The 8,700-nt window shown below is 29.5% G+C and overlaps 1 long non-coding RNA gene across 1 annotated transcript; it reads left to right on the top strand.

The window, feature by feature from the left end:
* The first annotated feature begins 1,019 nt into the window (after positions 1–1,019).
* LOC129222762 (uncharacterized) lies at positions 1,020–7,932 on the top strand. The gene is made up of 3 exons (XR_008580608.1): positions 1,020–1,171; positions 3,304–3,371; positions 7,458–7,932. It is a non-coding gene; the product is annotated as an uncharacterized LOC129222762 (long non-coding RNA).
* The last annotated feature ends 768 nt before the right edge of the window (positions 7,933–8,700 follow it).

The raw sequence follows: 8,700 nt of genomic DNA, 5'->3' as shown, positions 1-8,700 counted from the left end.
TAAATTGATTCAACTAAAATAAATTCAACTTCATGTTTAACAAAACTACCTATTATGCAGTAAGTTACAACCTTTAAGCCAGGGGTAAGGCAAAACTTGTAATACACCTACAGCCCGATTATCACATTCAGAGACTACAGTTTCGTCCTTGTTATGGACTCATCAGTTTGGAATAGAGAATAACCGAGATGGAGATGGACTCATCAGATTGGAATAGAGAATAACCGAGATTGAGATGAACTCATCAGTCTGGAATAGTGAATAACTGAGCTAGAGACAGATTCCAGCTCAGTTTTTCACATTTCCTAGGCTGAAAAGTACATAATTAGGAGGAAACTGCAGTCTCTGGATGTAGTAACCGAGCTGTCGGTATATTTCAAATAAAACTATCCATTACTCAGATATTTTACATAAAAGAGTTCGATGTCGACAGTGTGACTGCGTTCGCTCTGAGCAAAATGTAATGTCCAAATGAGATGTTTACAGTGATTCTCAGTCTGCTTTACATAGAATAAATAAAAGCTAAAAATAGATTTAATAACTTGTTAGGTTCCCCCATTCAACTTTAAAAAAACTTTCAAACTGCTTGAATAGTAGAACAGTAAAATATGTATTATTGCTTACTCAATCAAATTTGTTTGATAAATAAGATTCGTTTATTTATTTATTTATGTATTTATTTCTTTATTTATTTATTTTTAATTTTGAATATATCTTTATAGATTAGGATAACTCTAAGTTATTAACTCTTGTTACGCAATTTAATAACATGTGAACAAAGATGTCACTGATATGATACTTTTTTTTATTCACTTGGGAATCTGTCGAGGATTTTCCCCTGCTGATAAGATACGGCAGCAGTCGCAGCTTAAGTAAGTGTGATAAGAATTGTAAACACCATTTTGACCAATTCTAAATTGTTGAGATACATTCTAATCGCTTTATGAAATTCGAAACCTAAAGTATCGGGATTTTCCGCATATATCCCCGGGAGAGATAAGAGGAAATATGTGACGAAATTTCATTATATTAAAGGGTATAAAAACTAGAATAAGACGACAGAGTTATGTACGACAACAGTTGGACTTATTCTTCTGCTTAAAAAATTTGAACATCATGAATAAATTCTTGCTGGTGTTTATTGCTGCTTGCAGTTTGATTTTGCTTGAAGGTATGAATTTCACTTTGGTATATATTTCCTTTTTACTTAATTAACTTCATTTTTTTTCACTTGATTTTCAAAACGTTTGGTTCTTTATTTTTCAAAACATGTTACCGTGTGTTTCATAAGGGAGAAAAAGTATCCATTTGTTGCTTGTTAATAACTACATCTCGGAATTAATGAAACATTTATCTTGTTTTCGAGGAAACACATTCACAAACAGCTGAAAAACCATATTGATAGTTTTTTAATTTTTTGGTAAATATTCATCTAAGAAAAACAACTAAATTTCGATACTGCAAAGGAAAAAAATAATAATAATGAAAGCCTTTTGAAAACCAATTCAACGCAAGAAATTAAGTGCCTTTGTGCAGGTAAACAATGATGGAAATAAATTTATTAGCGATGGCATTATCTATTGTTTAAATATGAATATGTAAATAGTGTTCGTTTTTTGTAATTCTTTTTTTAATTTTAGTATGTTTTTTAAGGTGTTAATTTAATTATTTGCTTGTTCAATTTTACTTATTTTATCTTTCAAACTTAAATCTTATTTTATTGATTCATTTGTGTAGCTTAGTTTAACGTTAAAAAGAGGGGAAAAGCATGAAAAAAGTTGTAATGCATTGTCGAAATGTCACAAAAAGCGAAAGTCAAAATAATAATAATAATAATAATAATAATAATAATAATAATAATAATAATAATAATAATAATAATAATAATAATAATAATAATAATAATAATTAAAATAGTAATAAAATAACAATGATGATAATAGTAATTAAATAAAGGTTGGAAAATTAATGATTGAAATCTATGGTTTTCAGATGGAGAAAATGTGTGCCTGTCGTTCTGTTTGTCTGTCCCCTCCCTTCCCCCCCCCCCCCCGGAAAATTAATAGACTATTGATCTTGTACTAGAAAACAAAACAAGAAAATAGGCTCGTTTAGTTCCAGACGGAACTCCTTGTTATTTACATATTTTTTTTCAATTTCTTTCGGGTTGGATTTTTTTGCACTTTGTTATTTATTTAATCCAGTTTGAAGGTGTGTTTTTTGATGTGTTAATTTAATTATTTGCTTGTTTAATTTTACTTATTTTATCTTCCAGACTTAAATCTTATTTTATTGATTCATTTGTGTAGCTTAACTTAACGTAAAAGCTTAAAAAGAGGAAAAAAGCATGAAATAAGTTGTAATGAATTGTCAAAATATCACTAAAAGCAAAAGTCAAAAAATAATAATAATAATAATAATAATAATAATTAAAACAATAATAATAACAATGACGATAATATTAATTTTAAAAAAAGTTGGAAAATTAATGTTTGAAAAATAGGGTTTTAAGATGGAAAAAATGTGTGCCGGTTGTTCTGTCTGACTGCCCCCCCCCCTCGGATAGTTAATAGAATATTGATTTGGTGCTAGAAAACAAAACAAGAAAATAGGCTCGTTTAGTTCTAGACGGAACTCCTTGTTATTCACTTAATTTTTCCCAATTTTTTTCGGGTTGGATGTTTTTTCCACGTTGTTATTTATTTAATCCAGTTTGAAGTGCTTAGCTATGGTAATAAATTATGAATGATTATTCTTTAAATTACCCGACAAAACTGATAATAAAACTGATATGCATATCGACCCTGATAGGAACTGCGGCTAATTAGATTTTGGTGCCAATCGCTCTACGGATTGGCACCAAAGCATTTATATGAAGGATGAAGAGCAAAACATTTTATCGTGGTCACAGCAAACTTCATTCTGCTGTTTTTTACAATGGTGTCAAAAAGAACCGATTATAAACCTCTTAAATTTCGCACAATTTACGAACTAAAAATTACTACAAAATTACTTTTGCTTCATAATACTTCATCGTTTTTTGAAGTGATTATTTATTGCAATTCCTATACACAGGAATAATAAGTGCATTACTAATTTCGTATTTTAATTTTGTTTAAGTACGTACTGGTTCACATCAATGAACTATTTATTTTTATCAGAATGACATTAGTCGAAGTGTAAGTATTAATTTCAGTACCATATTTGTGAAACTTTATTTTAAGTCAAGATTCTAGGGATATTTTACTCGATATCTTGTAGCAAACTGTGGATACGCCAATCGAATAATTGTTATTTTTACAGGAACAAATGGAATGCCAAATTATTTGTTTAAAATGCCTCTTTTAGCTGCTGGACAAAAGGTTTTGAAAGTAAGTGATATTATTTTATTACTTTATATATATATATATATATATATATATATATATATATATATATATATATATATATATATATATATATATATATATATATATATATATATATATATATATAAACGATATTTCATGAAACTCCAATTTTAGAACACCTCCAATGTAGAAGTCGTTCGTTTTTGCTACGCAGACTTTCATGTATGAAGTCCCATTAGCTTACAACCATTTAAACTCAGAAATGTGCAGAAAGACTTCGTCAGAAGTATTTAATCTCTAACTCTTAATATATAAAAAGATTCTCCCTCTTCTACTTCTCGCTCTTAATATAAAAAAAGATTTTTTAAAGTCAATTCCTACTTAGGTCAGCAAAGAAAATTTTTATTTTAGTTAATTTTTATAAAATGACTAGTGGTACCCACACGGCTTTACCCGTAGTAGAATATTAAAAGGCCATTTGATGCACCTGTATATTTACAGTTAACGTCCACTGTACGTTAAGTTTTTTTTTTTTTTTTCAAAGACATTCTCATATTTTTGGCAGATTTTAAAATTTAGCAGGTAGCGCAATAGAAGCCAGCAAAAGCCTTAGAAATGTTTTAAAAGAGGAAAGATGTTTCCCTTCCTTGCTTAAAGCACAAAGACTTTTTTTTCAAAGTTAAACCCTATAGAAAAAAGGTTGTAATTCAGTATTTTAATAATTTACTGAATGTAATTCCATAAAATCTAAGAAAATAAAGCAGACGCTTTTTTAACAGTTAAAATATTTTAATTTAAATCCTTTTCAATCAAAGAATGGGATCGATCGCCAAAACAGGCACGTCTTTAAAAATGTTTAAAACTAACAAAAATAAAAAAAGTAATAAAAAAATCAAAAGGAGTAAAAGACGTAACCATGGCAACTTACAAAATTTATTTCCGCGGCGAAAATAATTTCCATTTATCCTTAATTTTGGATTTTGTTCTCGAGCTTCATCATTTAGAATCGTTTGGCTTACTAAAGATAAGCCTTGGATGTTGGTTTTCTTCAACTGATTCTTACAACTCTCCTAATGCTCGTTGAAACCTCTAACAAACTTCTTAAGCGGAAAATTCCAAGCTTTCGAAAGACCTAAAACCTAAAATTATGAAAGAAACATTTATCCCACATATTATCAACTTTATTTAAAAAATGGATTTAAAATTGGAATAGAAAAGGAACAAAATCAAATTTTCGAAAAATGGCTTCGACGTGCACACCTATTTGCTGTAAATTAATTTTGTGCCAAATTTCAGGCAACAGTGAATGGAATTTCATCATTTGTGATGTCATGAGCAGAAACAAAGAAACCGTACCGATTTAAATACTTTTTTTTTAATATTAAACTTAGTCAAATTATTTAAAAAATGCTCAGATCCTATGTTTTTAAGCTTGATCTTTCAGAAAAAAAACTTTTTAAGTTTTGGAAACGACCCCATTGTAGTATAAAATTGAAATAAGATCTTAAACGATAACTTTCAGAGCAAATATTTCCGAAATTCTTTGAAAGAAAAAACATTTAAGCATTTTTATAGTCCAAAATTTTTTTATAATTGTTGTAAAAATTTCCTAAATACTGAAATATTTTTAACAATGAATAATTCCAATCTTTTGAACATTCAAAATACAAAAAAATGCTTTAAATAATAATATATTCTAATTTCTAAATTATTTTATACATGAATATTGAATCATTCTATACATAAAATAATTAGATAATAATTGTCTTTCTGATGAAAAATATCGAAAATGGTGCGACAATGTTTTTTTCTTTGTAATTGGATTAACAATTATTTCAAAAGTATTTGATATCACACAAAGATCATGTTACATTCCAAACGATTGTATTCAAGACAATCTTCCTTAACTTTAGAGCTTTTCTACTCTCCGATTGCAGGGATATCTTTAAAATAACGTTGTTGTTGTTTTTTTTTTTCTTGGTAAATCCTTTTAGAGAAAAATTCCCGTGTTAATCACAAAATATTAAAATATTTCGTACACAAAATATGCTCAAATAAGAAAAAGTTGTCCTATAAGCTATTTGAGGCTATTAGATTTTTTTTCTTCAATGTGATAATGTTTTTTTACACCATTAGTATAACATTAATCTTTTTAACAAACTTTGAAATAAATTAATGTTGAAAATTCTAATTTTGTAATTTTAGTCCTTCATATTTGCTTCAAAGAGGATCACGTTTCATTTTATGTGCAAGCTAATCTTATCTGCATTTACTTTTTATCAGCTATTAATCAAGACAACTAAATTGCGAACTATAAAATTAAATTTATTAGATGTTAACTATCAAAAAATGAGCTTCATCGATGGGCAATGTTTTCATTCATTTTTGGTTGTAAAAATGTAAATATTTAAATGTCTATTCACATTTAAGTAACTACAATTAATGGAGATTTTTATAAAAAAATCTAGACTGAAATAGCTTAAATTGAAGAAAATGTAATAAAGATTTGTTCTCTTTTGTGAGTACATTTAAATGCATGTAATGGTTTCAATATAAAATACAGTTATTTGATGCGATATAACTTCCTTGTAGTGCAACAATTTGTTTTGATTCGTTTCTATTTATGCTTATCTTTTAACATTTACAGAGTGAGTGAGTAAGTAATTAAATGTACCTTACTGAATCACATGTTTCCAAAATGCTTGTGGATATGTTGCCATAAATGAGGGTAAAGTCACAAAAACAATCACTAAAACAGAAGTGATTTCGAACATGTTTTCGCTTGTTCTAGTAACTAAAATGTATAGTGCTATAATCATTTTCAATATTAACTATCCAAGCTAAACGGCATTGACAAACACACCTGCATTTAAAATCTGTTTCAGAAGAAGTTAAAAATGTCTGAATAATTTGTATGTGAGATTAATATTGTTACGTGTGCCTTTGTTTTAGGTTTTATGAAGATATGGCTTAGATTTTTATCAAAACACAGTAAATATAATTAAAAGTAAATGGTTTTAACTGCAATAGTATTCAGAAATCACACAAATCTGATAGAACAATGTAGTTAGAACAGTAAACACGTATTCATTTCCAAATCCTATGAAAAAACTACTGGGAAAAACACAGCAAAAACCCCGCATGTCTCATATTAAAGCTAACAATTAAATAATAACAATTTAGTAACTTGCTTGAACAGATCTACGTACACTCTCGGTGGAGAAACCAACATTTTCCCAATCAGTTCTAGAGTTGTCAATCAGGTTGCTAAAAATAAAGCCGGCTTGGCGATATCTCACAAATTTCTCACCAAGCAATTGACCCAACACTACACTTAAGACAGTATCTAGAGTGGTGTTGATAGATCCCAATATCAACTACTATCAAATCAGGGAAAACAGCTTACAAATAAGGCATCAACAAGTTTACGGTGGGGGAAAAAACACTATAGAAAATGCTTTTAAATTGATGTCTTGAATCGAGAAAAGTCTTGAAAACCTGGATTAGTTTCAAGTTTTTGATGTTTCAGAAGTCTATTTTCCACAGCTCAGTCTTGAAATTATTTTTTTTTACTTTATTAATAACTAACTTTGCAATTACTGTTACTCTTGAACTTTATTCTTTATTAAAACTAACTTTATAATTTTTATTATTTTGGAAATTGATTTTGATTACTTTATGAAAGCTAACTTTTTAACTGTTATTATTTACTTCTGTTTTTGTCATAGATTCAAAAGCTGATCCCACCAATAAAATATATCTTACATGGAGGGTGGACTGGGAGCGGAAACGGACTACTTCATTTTGTAATACTCGTAGGTAGGATCTGCAGATCAAGCAAGCAGTTAAACTTTTGCTGCTTGTGCGTTCTAGTTCATTCAACCAATTACAAAATGAAGTGATCTGTTTCCACTTCCAGTTCATCCGCTATCTCTCCCATGGTCAAGCTATACCAGCTCATCCAAGACTGAGCAAGTATAAAAAAGGGGGATGTAGTTTGGAATGGGAATTAACAGGAATTTGAAACGCCAAAGTTGACAAAATTACTAAAATTAAGCTGCTAAAAAATAAAATGTGCATCTATTTACAAAATGTGATTTTTTTCAGCCGGACTTCACGCTGAGGGGAGGAGGAGGAGGAAACAACTTGCACGACTTCCATGGTAATTTAGACCTCGGAGTTCAATCAAAGATCTGGGAAAGCAGAAATCGGGATTTCAGTGTTGGTGTGGGTGGACACTGGAACCAGCCCCTCGGTCCAGGGTCGATGAGGCCCAGCTGGGATGCAAATGCTGTTTTTGGTTGGCAATTCGGAAGATAATATCTCAAATACAAGAACTCATTTTGCCAAAAATTCATAAATGATGTTGCTCTCGATGCTAAGTATGAAATAAAACACTTAAAGTACTTTAAATTTTGGCGTGTGTTTAGAAAATACCTTGCGAATGATTCAAAAGTTGTGTTTCATTATATTTATACTTACTTGTAAAATGCTTGTATACATCAGTGGAAATGACATTGAATTTACTACTTTCGAATAAAAAAATGTCTTAATGTACAATAAATTTTGTTTTTAAATTAGAGTCTGTCTTCGAATTTATCTGCTAATAATTCTACGACGCAGGAAAATGGTTCACCTTGGGCAACTTTTTAATCTTTTTTCCAAATTTTTGAACATTGATCCATTTAGTGATGACATTTGACCAGGCATACCTTTGACTTTTGCTTACATTATTGAATAGTCGAAGAAACACAAAGTGGTGCAAAAAAACCTACATGGCTCAAAGTTACCCTAAATGACTACGTCTAGTCCTGTTTTATGTTAAAATTTGGAGCATGCAATAGAAAATGAGAATTATAAAAAGTTTTCTAATCATCAACATTGTCAGCTTTCACTTCGAACATTTTCATATAGTTTGAAACACTAGCTTTTAACGATCATGTTTTTACTGATAGCAAGTACTTTATAATAATTATCTTTATTACTAATAATAAAGCTGAAAGTCTTAAAAAGAGTAATAAAGCTGGATATCTTGATCTCTGATACGAACACAGCGACCGAAACCGTTCAGTCGGTTTTCATGAAGTTCGGCACAAAATTAGTTTGTTGCTAGGGGTGTACACCTCGAAACGATTTTTTGAAAATTCGATTTTGTTCTTTTTCTATTCCAATATAAGAACATTTTACCGAGGAAATTATCACAACGTGGAACAATAAATTACGAAATTATCATAACGTGGAACCGTAACATTGGCGAGCAAATAAACCTAGCAAATTGGCGGGACATTCGTCATCCATTATTTGTAAATATACAGGTGAATCAAATGACCTTTTAATTTTCAACTACGGG

Source organism: Uloborus diversus, chromosome 5, assembly GCF_026930045.1.
Source record: "Uloborus diversus isolate 005 chromosome 5, Udiv.v.3.1, whole genome shotgun sequence".
Classification (NCBI taxonomy): Eukaryota; Metazoa; Arthropoda; class Arachnida; order Araneae; family Uloboridae; genus Uloborus; species Uloborus diversus.
The sequence above is the reverse complement of the archived record's forward strand: the minus strand, read 5'-3'. Positions and strand labels throughout refer to the sequence as shown.